General features: G+C 53.9%; 1 protein-coding gene across 3 annotated transcripts in view; it reads left to right on the forward strand.

Moving 5' to 3' along the window:
* The first annotated feature begins 484 nt into the window (after nt 1-484).
* Nucleotides 485-15,481, forward strand: part of ARHGEF10 (Rho guanine nucleotide exchange factor 10) — a 90,545-nt gene continuing 75,548 nt past the window's right edge. For 2 of the 3 annotated variants that reach the window (XM_044225747.1, XM_044225748.1), the window contains exon 1: nt 1,054-1,086. The gene's annotated coding sequence lies outside the window, so the exon portion shown is untranslated. Of the gene's footprint in view, nt 500-1,053; nt 1,087-15,481 lie in introns of those variants that run through there. The other variant, XM_044225746.1, reaches the window with a different exon arrangement.

Genomic DNA, 15,481 nt, shown 5'->3' on the forward strand with positions numbered 1-15,481 from the left:
TGCCTGGGAAGGGGCGCCGAGGTGGCTCAGGGGGTTAAGCCTCTGCCTTCAGCTCAAGTCATGATCTCAGGGTCCTGGGATCGAGCCCCGAGTTGGAGTTGGGCTCTCTGCTCGGCGGGGTCCTGCTTCCCCCCCTCTCTCTGCCTGCTTCTTTGCCTACCTATGACCTCTTTGTCAAATAAGTAAATAAGTAAATCTTTAAAAAAAAATTGCCTGGGAAATGTGTGAGATCCTTGCATATCCTAACGCCCAAGCCTTGGCGGGCCTGGGAGCAGCTGACCTTCTGCAGAGCCAGGACCGCCCCTGCTGGCAGGAAGAGCTCCCCAAGGGAAGGGGAGGTGCTCTCCTGTAGTCTGCAGCCCCAGGGGGTCCGCGGGGGAAGGGTGGGTGTCTGGTGTGGGGGGGGTCCCACCCACGACCCCGCCCAGGCTTGCAAGCCCGCGGGTCACAGGAAGGGCCAGGAGTTTGGGGGGTCCTACCCACGACCTCACCCACGCGTGTAAGCCCCAGGGTCCGCGGGGAAGGGTGCCTGTGGGGGTGGGGGAGGGTCTTGCCTACCGACACCACCCACGTGTGCACAGCCCCAGGGTCCGCGGCAAGGACCCGGTGTTGTGTGAGTGGGTGGGTGGGGGGTCCTGCCCACGACCACGCCCACGCGTGCACAGCCCGAGGGTCAGCAGGAAGGGCCAGGAGTCTGGGGGGGGCGCTGTTCTGTCCACCATCCCGCCCACGCGTGCAAGCCGGCAGGCTCCGCCGGAAAGGGCCGGTGTCTGGAGGGCCCTGCCCGGGCCAGGTTGCGCCCCCCCACCCCCGCCCACGCGTGCGCAGCCAGGCCGGGCGTTGGGCTTAGGAGGGGCCGCGGGCGGCCACGTGGCCCCGCAGGAATGCGCGGGCGTGAGGGTGGAGCGCGGCCGAGGACGGGCAGGCGCGCTATCCAATGGGCTCCCGGCACCGTCGGATCCGGCCAATCAGGGCGTGGGGGTGGAGCTGCCTCCCTATGGGCGGGGCCGGGGCGCATCCCCCGGCGGCTGAAGCGGGGCAGGGTGAGGGGCGCTCAGAGGGACGGCGGGCGGGGGTCCCGGCAGGGTGAGTGCGGGCTGGCGGGCCGGGGTTCTTGAGGGGCGAGATCGGGCCGGGAGGCGGGATCCCGGGGGGACGATGCGGGCCCAGGGCAGGAGCGGGGGTCTGGGTGGGGGCGTGAGTGTCGGCCGGAGGGAGCAGGGGTCCTGGGGGCGGGGGGAGGCGAGGTTGCGGTGCGGAGGCTGCGGGCCGGCGGGTGGAGGCGGGGGTCCTTGGAGGGAGCGTCCAGCGAGTTAGTCGCGGGGCCGCGGATGAGTCTTTTCCTCTGAAAGCCTGTCTTTTGCTGAACGCTCGCGCGCTCGCTCTGTCCGGCCGGGCTGTGAATCCCGGGCTGCCCGCCGCCTGAGGTCTGCGGGTCCGCGCGCAGACGGCGCGGGGTGTCCCTTGGTTCCCAGGAGCAGTGCAGGTAACGGACCCAGCGCAGCCCCAGCTCCAGCGGGGTGCTCCCTGTGCCTTCTGCCCAGCGCACAGTGCAGGTAACGGGCCCTGAGCGGCCACGCAGCTTTAGTGGGGCGTCCTCCTAGCTCCCCTGCGCACAGCCAGCGCCGGTAATGGGCCGGTGCAGTCCCCCAGCTCCCGAAGTGTCCCCTGCACCCTTGGGTACAGACAGTGCGGGTAAAGGATCACAGGCAGCCTCCCAACTTCAGTGGGGTGCTCCCTGTGCCCTGGCACGACAGTGCAGGTAGCAGACCATGAGCAGCACCCCCACATTTAGCAGCTATTCCCCCCCCAATCCCCGCAGCCACGCACAGGTGTGGCAGTAAAGAAGCCCGTGAGCGGCTGCCCCCACCTTCAGCATTGTGCCCCGTGTCCCCAGGGTTGGTGGTAGTGGGCTGTCAGGATCCTGCAGGAGAAATGATGAGTTGAGGTGTTTATTTGGAAGAGTAATTTCCCATTTCCTCCAAAGACAAAGTCATTGGCCTGCTTTAGGATGAAGGCAAACGCTACTTAAAAAACAGGTGTTTCCCCTTCGCCCAGAAACTGAAGCAGGTGTGCCGGCCTTGGTGGGGGGCTGCCTACTTCCTCCCGCATGGCCACCCTTGTCTGTGGGACCCGAAGTTCTGAACATAAACATTTGAGTAAATGATTCAGCTTATCCCAGGGCATCAATGTTCAGAAAACAACAGCAGATATATTTGATGTCATGTACTATTCATGGCCATGACTCACTTTCGCTAGAGGTAAAACTTCTCATTAACCCCAAACCTTTGGGGCTTTTCTTTTGGCTCTAGTTGAGCCACAGAGTGAAATTGGAGTAGCCTGCTGCATTCTGGACCCTGTGCAAGGGTTACTTAGTTTCCCCGCAGGTGCAAGAGTTACTTAGTTTCTCCACAGGCTGAACGTTGCAGGGATCGTGGTTTTCTCTGCTCATTTTTTGCTTACAAAATGTAATCTGAACATGTTTCCTAGGAAATAACTTATTAGAGAAGGAAGATGAGATTTATTGTTTGTAGTTTTAAAACATCACTTGCTCCTTAATCTGGCAGCATTCATTTGATTGGCTCAGGGATATGATTTAGTGGCCAACATCGTTAGGTCAGTGTATCATGTCTTTTTGTCATCAGATACAGACTTTGATGGTGTCTTGTCATTTGTCTAAGATGCTCTTTCCTAACTGGTTAGTCTTTCCATCAAAAGAGTTAGAATAGGATAGAGGAAAAATTCAAACTCATTCAGGATAGCCTTCTACCTTTTAAAAGTTGAGCTTGACTTTCCCTAAATTTACTGTCTGTATCATCTAGACATTCCTAAGTGCCATATTTTCTCTGTAGTTTCTTTTGTGGTGTAGTCAGAAGGAGAGTCTTTGGGAATTCTTTTGGATAGAGGCACGCTGGTGATTTCAACGGGCTTTGAGAGGAGCCTTGGGGTGCGTTCTGGAACTGCTTGCCCAGCCCTGGGTGAGTCAGGTTATCCCACACAGCTTCTGTTTACTCCTTATGAAATTGCTGGGAGGTAGTACCTATGGCTTATTACACAGAAACTTTCTGCCTAATGAAGAACAACTAAAACGGAGGCGAGATGGGCTGTATTATTCTTTAAATGATACTTTTAAAACCCTGTCATGAGATACAGTATTTTATTGCACAGGGAGTCCTCAAAAGGCTGCAGGGAAAGAGTCAGGTATCGGAGCACGTTTGTGTTCCGTTGATCTGGGACTCACAGTTTGCCCAGGTAGGAAGGTGAGTGCAGAGAAATACGACAGACGAGGAAAGGAGGTGATAACCATTCAGGAGGTTGCCTTCTCCCTTTTTCATGAAAGCCTTGGACCAGTGTACTTTTGACAAGAGGAGGGAATCCTGGAGCTTTGCAGCAGACAGGGCAGTTCCAGGTCTGTGAGAGCTGCCGGGGTCCTGCAGGAGAGCGGAGCGTGTTCTGCAGGAGGGTGTGGGCAGGGCTGGCTCCTGGGGTGGCCATGTGTCCACCCTGTGACAGTTGTGACAGGTCAGGCCTATGATCGGGTTGCTGGCTGAGGACAGGGGAGGCCCAGGTGGAGAGCTAGCGGGGCCCCTTCTCCTGTGCCGCCGGCCTCGGCCAACACACACGAGCTCTCTGTCTGTCCCTGTCCCTCCAGTTCAGACTGCTCTGCGTCGCCAGGCCGAGACGCTGGTTTGGGCTTCTTTTTTGCGTGTGTGTGAAGTTTCAAAACCTTGATGATGGAAATGATGGGTCATCAGAACGTCTGTTCCTCTTGTATTTCCTGCTCTCCTCCAAGTCACCGCCATGAATTGTACCTGCTGGGGAAGGGGTGTCTGTGCCTTATTTCCTATTTTAATTAGCAGGAAAATGATCTTTTGAAATACTAAAAATCCTTTGTGTGTGTTCATGCCTTTCTCTTCCATGAACCCTCTTCCAGTATTAAAAATTGTTTTTTTTTTTAATTTTTACTTATTTTTTATTAGTAGTATTTACATTTTAACAACCAGGGGGCAATACCTGTCCTTGTAGTATCAACTTCCACTTTAATAATTCTTTTTTTTTTTTCCAATTTATTTATTTTCAGAAAAACATTATTCATTATTTTTGCACCACACCCAGTGCTCCATGCAAGCCGTGCCCTCTATAATACCCACCACCTGGTACCCCAACCTCCCACCCCCCCCGCCCCTTCAAAACCCTCAGGTTCTTTTTCAGAGTCCATAGTCTCTCATGGTTCACCTCCCCTTCCCATTTACCCAAAAGCACATACCCTCCCCAATGTCAATTGTTTTTTTTTTTTTTTTTTAACGTAAAACAGCCTCAGAGCTGTAACAGCGTGCTGGGGCCTGTGTGCGGGGGAGAGCGGAGAGGGAGTGTGCTTGCTGTTGGGCGTGGGGAGGGGCACGTTTGAGGCCCCATGGTGGGGGGTGGGTAGGGGTGCTGAGCACCTGGTGGCCCATCTTGGGCTCTGAAATCTTGACCTGGTGAATCACTTGTGACTTGACCTGGGAATTTATGAAGAAAACAGAATGAACCGTGGAGGGCACCTGCATCCTTTGCCCTCGCACAGCTCCATGGAGCAAAGGAACCCTTCGCCAGTGAGGCGTGGCAGGATCCCTGAGGGTCTGGGCTTTGCTTCCTGCGAAGAGGGTCTGTCTCCATCCTCATCTGAACCAGAGCTGTGCTGTCTGGCTACGGAGACCCAGACCCTTACACATGGACATTATGATTTTTAAGAAAGAAATGCGGACATTTACTTTGAGATAGAAATACCAAATGTAAAACTGCAAAGTCATATATAGATGTGAGAACCGAACTTGTGTTTCTTTCCTCGGTGTGGGCAGCCTGGGGCTACCCGGATGAGGAAGGCCAAGGCCTTCTGTTTGGATAGAAGTGAGCTGTGCTCGCAGACTGCTCTGTCATCTCCTCTTCCTTACTTCTCGCAAGGGAGAATGGAGCGGGGACCGGAGCTGATGTGAAGGGACAGGAGACGAGCGAACGGAAGCGCCGTGTTCACGCTGATTTGCTCCGTGCCCAGTGAGCAGAGGTTGGAAGCCTGGGCTTGGAAGCGTTGGTGTTCAGGGAGGATGTGGTCCGAGTTTCCCGCACACAGAGTCACCCCACTGCTCTGCCTCATCAGACCAGGTCCTGCCTTTCTAAGGGCAGCTTGAGAGTGGCTTGAAACCCTAGGGCATTGGCTGAGCCGTCTGGACGGGACCCCTGTGTGGGCCAGTGTAGACACAACCCAGGGAATTCCAGAGCTATTGATGAGCACATTTCTGAGGCCGGAGTTTGTTTCTCCGCGAGAAGCCTTGAGCTGGGGTAGAAAGAATTTACTCCCCGTGTGAGCAGGTCTGAGCCTGGCCGGGTTGCCGGATCAGACAGCCGGGAGGTTGTGGGCTGTTGCTTGCTCCCTCCCAAGGACGGCGACTGGGCTCCCGCCTGCCCCGTCCTCTTGCTGCGCGAGTGGTAAGAAAGTCGCTTCGTGTTTGGTTCTCAATCCAGCGGCTCAACCGGGGGTGGGAAGCAGCCCAGCCCGGGTGGGAAGCAGCCCACGGTGGCGCGGACCATGCCCTGCGTGCCCCGCCTGCTCCCAGGGCGGAGCTGCTGCGAAATGTCATCTGCGTGGGTTCTGTGAATTCTGCCGGCAGAAGCTCTTCTTCCAGAGCCACACCCCTGAGAAATTCTCTCCGCTTTGCTGTGCCGTGTGGAAGAGGCCAGTGTTCATTTGGAACTGACGTCTCAGCCCCTGCTGTTAGGTTCCAAGGCCGCAGGGCACACCAGTCTCCTTGGAGCTCTCGGTCCACAAGGAGCCGCACGGGCCACACTGAAACCGCACCGGGGTGGCGGCTGCTGCTGCTTCAGGCTCCTCCCTGAAAACTGTGCAGCAAACCCTGGTTTGTGTTGATGTCCCAGGAAAGAGGGCAGGTGCGCCATTCTCCCCAGCGCAGGGGGATGCCGGACGTCTGTCACAGGCGGCTGGTGCAGGGAGGAGAGATGCCTGTTTCCCAGGACCTTGGCCAGAGGGAGAGTTGGACCCTGGGCTGCTTCTCTGCTCAGCTTTCTCAGATGAGCTCACCCCGCAAGGGGAGGCGGTGTGTGTGCTCCCCTGCCGTCGAGGAAGGTGCAAGGTTTCCTGTGCAAGTGGATTCCTCTTTTTTTTTTTTAAGATTTTATTTATTTATCAGAGAGAGAGAGCGAGAGAGAGCGAGCACACAAGCAGGCAGAGTGGCAGGCAGAGGTGTAGAGAGAAGCAGGCTCCCTGCCGAACAAGGAGCCCAATGCGGAACTCAATCCCAGAACCCTGGGATCATGACCTGAGCCGAAGGCAGCAGCTTAACTGTCTGAGTCCCCAGGCACCACAACTGGATTCGTCTTCTGGCTCATTTTCCTGATGGTCTTCAGGGTGCCATAGGTGGACCCATTGTCCCAGGCATCCTGACTCTGTAAGAGTCACCCACAGTTCCCCCAGGGCTCTGCTCTAGGAAACGGGAGGGAGTGTGTGGTGAAACCATCCGAGTAGGCCTCCACTGCCCCCTTGCTGAGATGGTCTGGTGGCTGTGCTAACTGGTCTGGAAATGGAAAGCAAGAGACAGGGCTGGTGTGCTGAGGTGGGGACGGTGGTGCTTGAGAGTCACGTCGGGGCCAGGTGGGTCCTCACTGGCAAGGTGATGCTTGAGTGAAGTTTGAAAGAAGGTGAGTGAGATCACACCGAGAGCCTTCTGTCAGAAGGGAAAGCATGTGCAAAGGCCTTGGGGCAGGAGCAGCAAGAAGGTCCTGTGGTCACAGGAGACAGCTTAGGACATGACCTCAGGGAGGTGATGATCGTGTGACAGAAAGCCATTGCAGAGCTGTGACCCCGTGGGGCCCTGTTTCACTGGGCCATCCTGGCTATAGTATTGAGTTCAGATGACACAGGGTTGAGGATGGGCAAGGGAGGTCAATGATGAAGCTTTTCCAGGAACTCAGGCAGAGATGGGCTCCAGGATGGACCAGATGGGCGGCCTTGGAAGGAGGGGTTAGTGCTATTCTGGGCACCTGTTGAAGATGGAGCTCACAGGGCTTGCTGGTGGGTTCGTTATTGGGAATGCCAGAAAGGAGGAGTTGAGGTAAGTCTGAGCTCTTGTGGGTTGTCCTGAGCAAGACAAAGGAGGAGGTTTCTGGGGGAACGAGGTAGTCCGGCTTCCACCTACTGAGGAAGGTGCCTTTCGCAGTGGACCGCTGATGTTTGTGTCTGGGGGAACTCTCAACTTCTACCTCCTCAGCAGGTTTCATTTACAAGTCTCCACCACTCTTCTCAAAGTTCATGGTAAGACACTTGGTGTTTTCCAAAGATCTATGTTATTATCAAGTTCCAGTAGCAGGAAGAAACCTGAAGAGGATTTCCCTCTTAATGAAAAAGTCAAAAAGTGGGCATCACATTCAGCATCTGTTTTGTGGGGAACCCCTACAGGCGGCATGCGCCCCAACCAGCTCCTTCCTGGGCTCTGCTGTCCGCATCTGGCCACCAGCGCTTTGAACTGTGTCTGTGAGCATCCGCTGTCCTTTGTCTCCGTGTATTTTGGGCATCTGGTAGGATGTTGTGTCCTGAGGCCTAAGAAGAGCCAGAGAGAAGTAATTTTGGGGTCTGACATGCTCACTCATTTTCTTACATGAATGAAAGGTCATTCCTTCTTCAGTTTACACCATTTCTGTTGTGAAAGATTTCATAGGAACACTGTACTTTTGGCTTGCTGGGGAACCTGGACCCCATCCTGCAGGGTTAGCTTTCGTCTCCGTGCCGCACAGAGCATCCCATGACTTATGGATTGTATCCTCGGAATTTTGGATCTCTCACACCCTTCGCTCATTTTGCCCAGTCTCCACCCCTGGCAACTGCTGATCTGTTCTTTGTACTTATGAGCTCATTTTTATTCCACATAAGATGAGATCAGATGGGATTTGTCTTTCTTAGTTCAGTTTGCCGTCAGGGCCATCCACGTTGTTGTGAACGGCAGAATTTCTCTAGACGGCGGAAGAGCACCCCCTGCACGTGTCAGACGCTGTATTCTCTTTCTGTTCAGCCATCAGTGGACACCATGTGATGGCTGTCCACATGGTGGCTGTTGGGATAAGGCTGCAGTGGACGTGGGGGTGCACATACCCTTTCAAAGTCTTATTTTTGTTCTTTTAGGGTAAATATCCAGAAGGGGGTTGCTGAATCATATGGTAGTACTAGTTTTTGTTTTTTGAGGACCACACTGTTTTCCAGAGTGGCTGCACCCGCTTGCCTTCCCACCAGCAGTGCGGGAGGCTTCCCCTCTCTCCGCATCCTCGCCAACACTTATTGTCTCTCATCTTTTTGATACTAGCCATTTGGACAGGTGGGAGACAGTATCACATTGTGGTTTTGATTTCCATTTCCCTGATGGTCAGTGATGTTGAGCATCTTTTCACATACCTTTTGGGCACCGGTAGGTTTTCTTTGGAAAGCTATTCAGATCCTCTGCCCATTGTTTAGTTAGGTGGTTTTTTGGCTACTGTTGTATGAATTGTTTATATACTTTGCATTTAACCCTTTATGAGATACATGATGTACAAATATTTTCTCTCATTTGCTAGGTTACCTTTATATTTTGATGATGGTTTCCTTTGCTGTGTGGAAGTATTTAGTTTTAAGTAGTCTTTATTTATTTATTTAAATGTGCTGTTGTTGTCTTTGCCTTTGATGACAGATTCAAAAAGTCGTCACCAACACTGGTGCCCAGGAGCTTACTGTGTTTTCTTCTAGGCGTTTATTGTCTTCTAGGTGTTTATAGTTTCAGACCATATGTTAACGTCTCTAATCTATTTCAAGTTAAGTTTTGTGTATGTCGTGATGTAACGTTCAGTTTCATTCTTACACACTGCACATGTCTGTTGAGTTTTCCCGGCTCCATTTGCTGAAGACACTGTCCTGTGTGCACTCTGGGTTCCTTGGCTGTAAATTAGGTGAACATGCGTGGATTTATTTCTGAGCTCTCCCTTCTGTTCTGTGTGTCTGCTTTTATGCTGCTCCCAGACCATTTTACTGATTCCTGGAGCTTTGCCATGTAGTTTGATGTCAGGAAGTGTGATGCCTCCAGCTTTGTTCTTGCTCGAGGTCGCTTTGGCTATTTGGGGTGTTTGTGGTTCTTTACCAATTTTAGGATTGTTTCATTGTTGTGAAAAACACCACTGGAATTTTAATAGGAATTGGATTCAATCTGTAGATAGCTCTGGGTCACATGGACATTTTAACAATATTCTTCCAATCCATGAACATGGAATATCTTTTTTTTTTTTTTTTTAATTTGTGTCTCTTTCAATTTACTTCATCAGTGTCTTAGAGATTTCATTGTATAGGTTTTTAACCTCCTTGGTGAAATTATTCTTAGTTTTTTTTTTTTTTTTTGATGTGGTTGTAAGTGGGATTGTTTTCTTAATTTTTCTGATGATTTGTTATTATGTATGGAAATGCAACTGATTTTCACATATTGATTTTGTGTCCTGCAACTGTACTGAATTAGTTTTAGCCATTTTTTGATGGAGTCTTTAGGGTTTTCTGTAGGTAGTGTCATGTTGTCTACAAACAATGATTATTTTCTTCTTCCTTACCAATTTAGATGCCTTTTTTTTTCTTTTCTTGCCTAATTGCTGAGGGTAGGGCTTCCAGGACTGTGTTGAATAGACATGGTGAGAGGACATCCTTGTCTTGTTCCTCTTTTACAGGGGAGGCTCTCAGCTTTTCATTGAAGGGCATGTGAGCTGCAGGCTTACCACATGGACACTTTATTATGTTGGAGGATGTTCCCTCTAGACCCACTTGTTGAGAGTTTTTGTTTTTTTTTTTATTTTTAATAACTGGATGTTGAATTTTGTCAACATTTATCTGCACCGATTGTAACAATCATAAGATTTTATCATTTTTGTGAGTACCATGTCTCATTGATTGCTTTGCGGATGTTGAGCCATCCTTGCATCCCTGGAATGAATCCCGCTTGATCATGGTGTTTGATCTCTTTCTCGTCATGCTGGGTTTGGTTTGGCACACTTTGGATGAGGGTTTTTACAGCTTTATCAAGGCTGTTGGCCTGTAATTTTCCTTCATTGTACTGTCTTTGTCTGGTTTTAGTGTCAGGGTAATGCTGGCCTCCTAAAATGCATTTAGAAGTGTTTCCCATTCTTTGTTTTTCTTGAAGAGTTTGGGAAGGATTGGCATTATAACTTTAACCTTTGGTAGATCTCATCAGTGAAGCTGTCTGGCCTTGGGTATTTGTTTTTTGGGGAGGTTTTTGATGATTGATTCCATCTCCTTACTAGTAATTGGTCTGTTCAGACTTTTTGTTTCCTTGTGATTCTGTCTTTGTAGGTTGTTTGTAAGGACTCTAGTTTGGATCATTTGTTTGCTTATAATAGTTCACGTTACTGTCTCATGATGCTTCGTGTTTCTGTGGTGTCGTTTGAATGGTTCCTCTTGTCGTTTTGCTTTTCTTTGAGTCCTCTCTCTTTTTTTCTTAGTAGGTCTAGTGAAAGGTTTGCAAGTTTTATCTTTTCAGAAAAACAGCTCTTCATATCACTGAGGTTTTCTATCATCTTTTCGTCTTTATTTCCTCCACCTTGATCTTTGTTATTTCCTTTCTTCTACTAACTTTGGGCTTAGTTTGTTCTTCATTTTCTAGTTCCTTGAGGTATAAAATTAGGTTGTTCATTGGAGATTTTTCTTGTTTCTTAATATAGGTATTTATTGCTACAGACTTCCCTCTTAGAACTGCTTTTCTTGCATCCCATTGGTTTTCTGGGTGTTAATGTTTCCATATTCATTTGTCTCAAGGTTTTTTTTTTCCAATTTTCTTTGGATTCTTCTTTCCCTCACTGGTGTCTCAGTAGGATATCATTTAATCTGCACATATTTGTGTCTTTTCCCATTTTCTTGGGGTTGAGTTCTGGTTGCATACTCTTGTGTTTGGAGGAGGTTCTAGATACGATTTCAGTCTCCTTAGATTTGTTGAGACTTGTTTTGTTGCCTAAGCTGTGCTTTCTCCTAGAGAACATGCGTGTGCACTTGAGAAAAATGTATATTCTGCTTTGGGAGTGAATTGTTCTGTGTTAAGTCCGTCTAGTCTAATGTACCATTGAAGGCCAATGTTCCTTATTTTCTCTCTGGACATCTGTCATGCGAACTCTACCCGAAGACTCGGTGGGGCTCCAGGAGAAGATGCCCACCACTCTGGAGGGCTGCTGCTCACGGAGTCCCGAGTTTCCCAGTTATCAGCATCTTCGTGGTCATGAGCCTCCACTCTTGCCCCGTGGCCTCCCGAGTGTTGCCCTCCATCTGATTGGCCGTCCTCCCCGGTGCTCCAGCCACATCAGTCACCTGATCAGACACCTCTGTGGGTCCCCTCTGAGCCCAGGATGAGGCCCTGCCCTGGCGGGGGGCTGCAGGTCCCCTTGGCCGGTGAGCCGCCTCTCCTTCCGCCCTGGGGCCTTCCTCCTCTCAGTCTTCCTCCGGGAAGCAGTCCCTTCTTCCCCGCTCTGGGCTCCTTCTCGCCTCCTGGAGTCTTAGCTGGCTCTATGTCTGCGTCCCTGCCACAGGCCTGCTGCGTGGTCAGAGTGACTGTGCCATCTGGACACTCTGCTCATCTTCTTCTTCCTGGGGTCCACGGTGTGGCCCCAGCCGCCGTTGGGTGTGGGCGGCAGCCCCAGCACCCCCGGGGCGGGGTTGGAAGCAGGTAGGGCTGGGCCTCCCCACCACTGGCAGAACTGCTGGCCCTTGGTGTTTGAGGAGCAGCTCACTGTGCTCTGGGGTGACGGTGCTTATTCTGGGTCTGACTGATGCAGTAGCATTTCGGCACGGTGCCCTTCTCTGTGGGAGCCCCTCAGTACACCTCCTGTACACGGCACCCTCACTGTGGGAATGCGAGCACAGGGCAGCCCCTCCCCATGTGGAGCCCCCCCCTCCCGCCCACAGCGGGCAACCAGGGGCATGGACTCTGGCCCCGGAGCCTCCCCAGAGACCTCCATTCTGAGGCCTGGTGTCCTTGACTGCGAGGGTGGTGTTTAAACTTGGAATTCACCTTCTGCAGGAGATCTCTGTGCGCGTGGTCTCAGGGGAGGGACTTGCGATTTCACTGGGGGTCGCGGCCTGAGCTGACCCTTTCCTGGGGTGTTCCGTCCCAGCGGGTGTGGGGAGTGACAGGGTGGCCCGAGCAGGCTGTGGAAGGGGACCAGCCCCAGCACTAGTCAGAGATAGGGGCACCTTGCTGGCAGGCTGCCTGGGGGCAGGGACAGGTGGGTGGCGCCACTTGAGGGAGGCAAGGGGAGGCTTTCTTCCCTCCAGGAGGAACTTTCTGTTGTTTTGTTTTGTGAGCATGACACTTAATGAAAACGTTTCTGGACAACATTATCTGTTAAAGACAGAGTTAACTTACTCCCCAGTAAGCTGTGGTCACTTGAAGCAGTTGGAATTTTGTCCAGGTGATTGGGAGGTTTGGCTGAGCCCTGTTGCTGGGGTCACCGTGTGGGCGGGCGTCTCAGGAGCTTTCCCCGGGGATGTGCTGTCTGGTCGCGAAGCACTTGCCGTCTGTGAGTCTCGTCTGGTCCCCCCCTCCCCAGAGGGTGCAGATCCTGGCAGAGCCCTTGCGGACCCCAGCCCCGGGGGGCAGCCCCCGCCCATCCCACAACCGAGTTCTGTAGTTTGGGTACTTAAGAGATGGAAGAAGAGGCCAGGAGGGGTGAGGAGGAGGGGGAGGAGGCAGTATGCCCCAAGCAGAGGTGAGGACAGGAGGGACAGCATGGGAGGGGACAGGTCTGCAGGGTCCTGGGGCCTCCCCACCTGGGTCTGTAGCTGCCCACATGAGGACCAAACCAGGAGCACCTGCAGCTGCCCCCTTCCCCTCCCCCTGGCCCCCTTCTCATCCCTCCCCTGCCTCTCCCCTTCCTGCCTTCCCTCCCTCTCCCTCTTTTCCCCTCCCCCCTTCTCTTCCCTGCTCCTTCCTCCCTCTTCCTCCCTCCTTACAAGGTTTCAAAAGTGAACCACCTCTGCCTTTTGTGCCTTCTTAGCAGCCGTAAGTACACAATTAGGTAGCTGTTTCAGCTCCACAGACGCGCAGGGCATGGCTCAGGTGTTAGTCCTTCATCAGAGCTTGGGGGCATCCCTCGAAGGTCACGTGCATTCCTTCTTTCCAACCTGCATGCAGCCGCCCGCAGCCTCGACATGGAGCCCTGTCTGGAGAGGCCTGGTGCAGTGGCCCCATCCGGAGCCACAGCCGGCCCTGTGGGGTAGGCACGAGGGAGGAGGAGAGGGACCGGCCCCTGTGCTCTCCTTTCACTCTCTCTTGAAGAAAGCAGTGGTGCCCCGTCCTGACTCTGGGTTGGCAAGGGCTGGAGAGCAGAGCAGCGAACAAGGACGCTTCCCTCTCTTGAGAGCTGAGGCTCCTTTTCTTGCGACTTTCAGTCACCGCTGTCCCGACTGGGCTGTCCCTGCTTGCCCCTCCAGCCACCGGTCACCGCTCGGGCATTCTCTTCCATCCCAGGACACCCCAGGATTCTGTTTCCTCAGGCCATGAATGGGGGCCCTTCCTAGTCAGGATTAGTCATGGAGGTTTTGTTCCACAGAGGCTGGGTGTTGTCCTTTCCACTGGGACAGGCTTCCAGGAGAAAGATGTGTCCTTCCCTCGTAGCTGGGGGCAGAATGGGGCCTGCGGACGGTGGTCGGGGTGGGGGAGTGGGCTGAGAGCACCCAAACCGGGTCGGAGTGTGCGGGGGAGGGGTGTGCAGGGCACAGGCAGGGGCCAAGGCTTTGAGGATGGTGGAGAGCTGAGCACAGCAGACAGGGTGCCCCGGCCCCGCCTCCGGCTGGAGGATGCGACCTCAGGGGCCTCACCTTTGTACTCTGGACCCTGGGCTGTTTGGGAAAGAGCCACTTGGCTGCTGGCGGCCAGAATACATTTGCTTCTCTTTTAGTTCTTTGTCTTCTGGGGCCAGTGAATAAAGGAGGGGAGGGACCTAGGGTTGGCGTCAGTCTGACACTCGGGCCTCGCTTCAAGTCGGAAAGACGCGGACCCCGGACAGCCCCGCGTGCTGTCCTGACCCTAACCCTGACCCGAACCCCAACCCCAACCCTAACCTAATCCTGACCCTCACCGCAGCCTCCCTGGTAAGGCCCAGGTGCTCACGGGCTAGAAGTCCCGGACAGCTGAGCTCCCTGCAAGCGTGTGGGAAGATCCTCCGTCCTTCCCTTTCCCTTGTGCATCACCTTAACTGTGAAAACGGTTGTTTTCTGTGTTTTTCTGTGCGGGAGGTTGGCGCATTTGGTCTGCCGTGGAATTTAAACTTAGCGGGTGCCATTCCGGCAAGATGTGCGCCGTGAGATCTTGTGTGCTTGTCCTTGTCCCCCACGGTCTCTGTGGGTGGAGGGCCTTCCTGACGTGACGTCCGTCCAGAGGCAGTCCCAGAGGGAGGGCACCGGCCGTGGGCCCTTGGGGTTTCCTGGCACACACTGCTCAGCACCCAGCTCCCTGTCCCCTCGTCCCCGGGTTCTGTCCTTGGGGTCCTCTCCTCTTAGGCGGGAGGACCCGAGGCTCCTTGTCCAGGCAGTTTCCACGCCGGTGCTCTGAGCCAGCCCCTTTGGTTGGGGCGCTGGGCGCTCTGTGACTCGGACAGGCCAACGTGTGTCCTTGCTCTGGTGATGGTGGTGGGCTCTGGTGGGTCTGGGCTGGGCACAGGCTCAGCCACCTGCAGCCCATCTCTCCGTGACCCAGACTGGGGAGACGGGTGAAGTGGATGTGAGGGAGCCCCCCTCCCCGCCCCACCGCCGGTGCCCACAGTGCACAAGAGGTTGTGTGCTCAGCAGGGCTGAGCCTGCCGGGCGGTGAGTGAGCCTGTTCCCTCGGGGGCACTGCTCCAGCCTCAGGGACACAGTCCCCCCCAACCCCGGCAGCCCTGTAGCTGGACCCCCGCAGGTGGGTTGCATGGCTGAGGACATGGAGGCAGGAGCTGCAGAGCCCTGGCCAGCTGGGGGAGGTCTGGGGAGCCGGGTGTCCCCAGAGCCCAGGTCCCCCGCCCCCTGCTGCGTGTTCTCTCTGCTGCTTCTCTGTGGAAGGGACCCTGGTTGGGAGTGTCCCGCTGTCCTCAGAACCCCGAATGCCGAGCGCTGCTGTGGTCACAGGCTGTGAGAAGCGTCTGTCTCCTGAGCCTCGGCGTCCTGCCGCTCACGTGCCCTGGGTGCTCGCTTGCCCGTCCCACGCAGGGTATGAGACGCCAAGAAATGCCGTGGGAGCCAAGGTTCGGGAGCATTTCTGCAATGTGGGAAAAAGCAGGGACAGTGACGTGGGGTATCTGGGGGCTGCCCCGGCCTCAGAGACCATCTTGTGACGCGGAGCCACACCACCTGCAGACAAGTCCTGTGAAATGGTCCCGCGGGGCTCAGCCTCTGGGCTCCTGCTCTGACCGAACACGTCATCTTTTTGTTTAAAACCGCGATCTG

This window comes from Neovison vison, chromosome 11 (assembly GCF_020171115.1).
Source record: "Neovison vison isolate M4711 chromosome 11, ASM_NN_V1, whole genome shotgun sequence".
NCBI lineage: Eukaryota > Metazoa > Chordata > Mammalia > Carnivora > Mustelidae > Neogale > Neogale vison.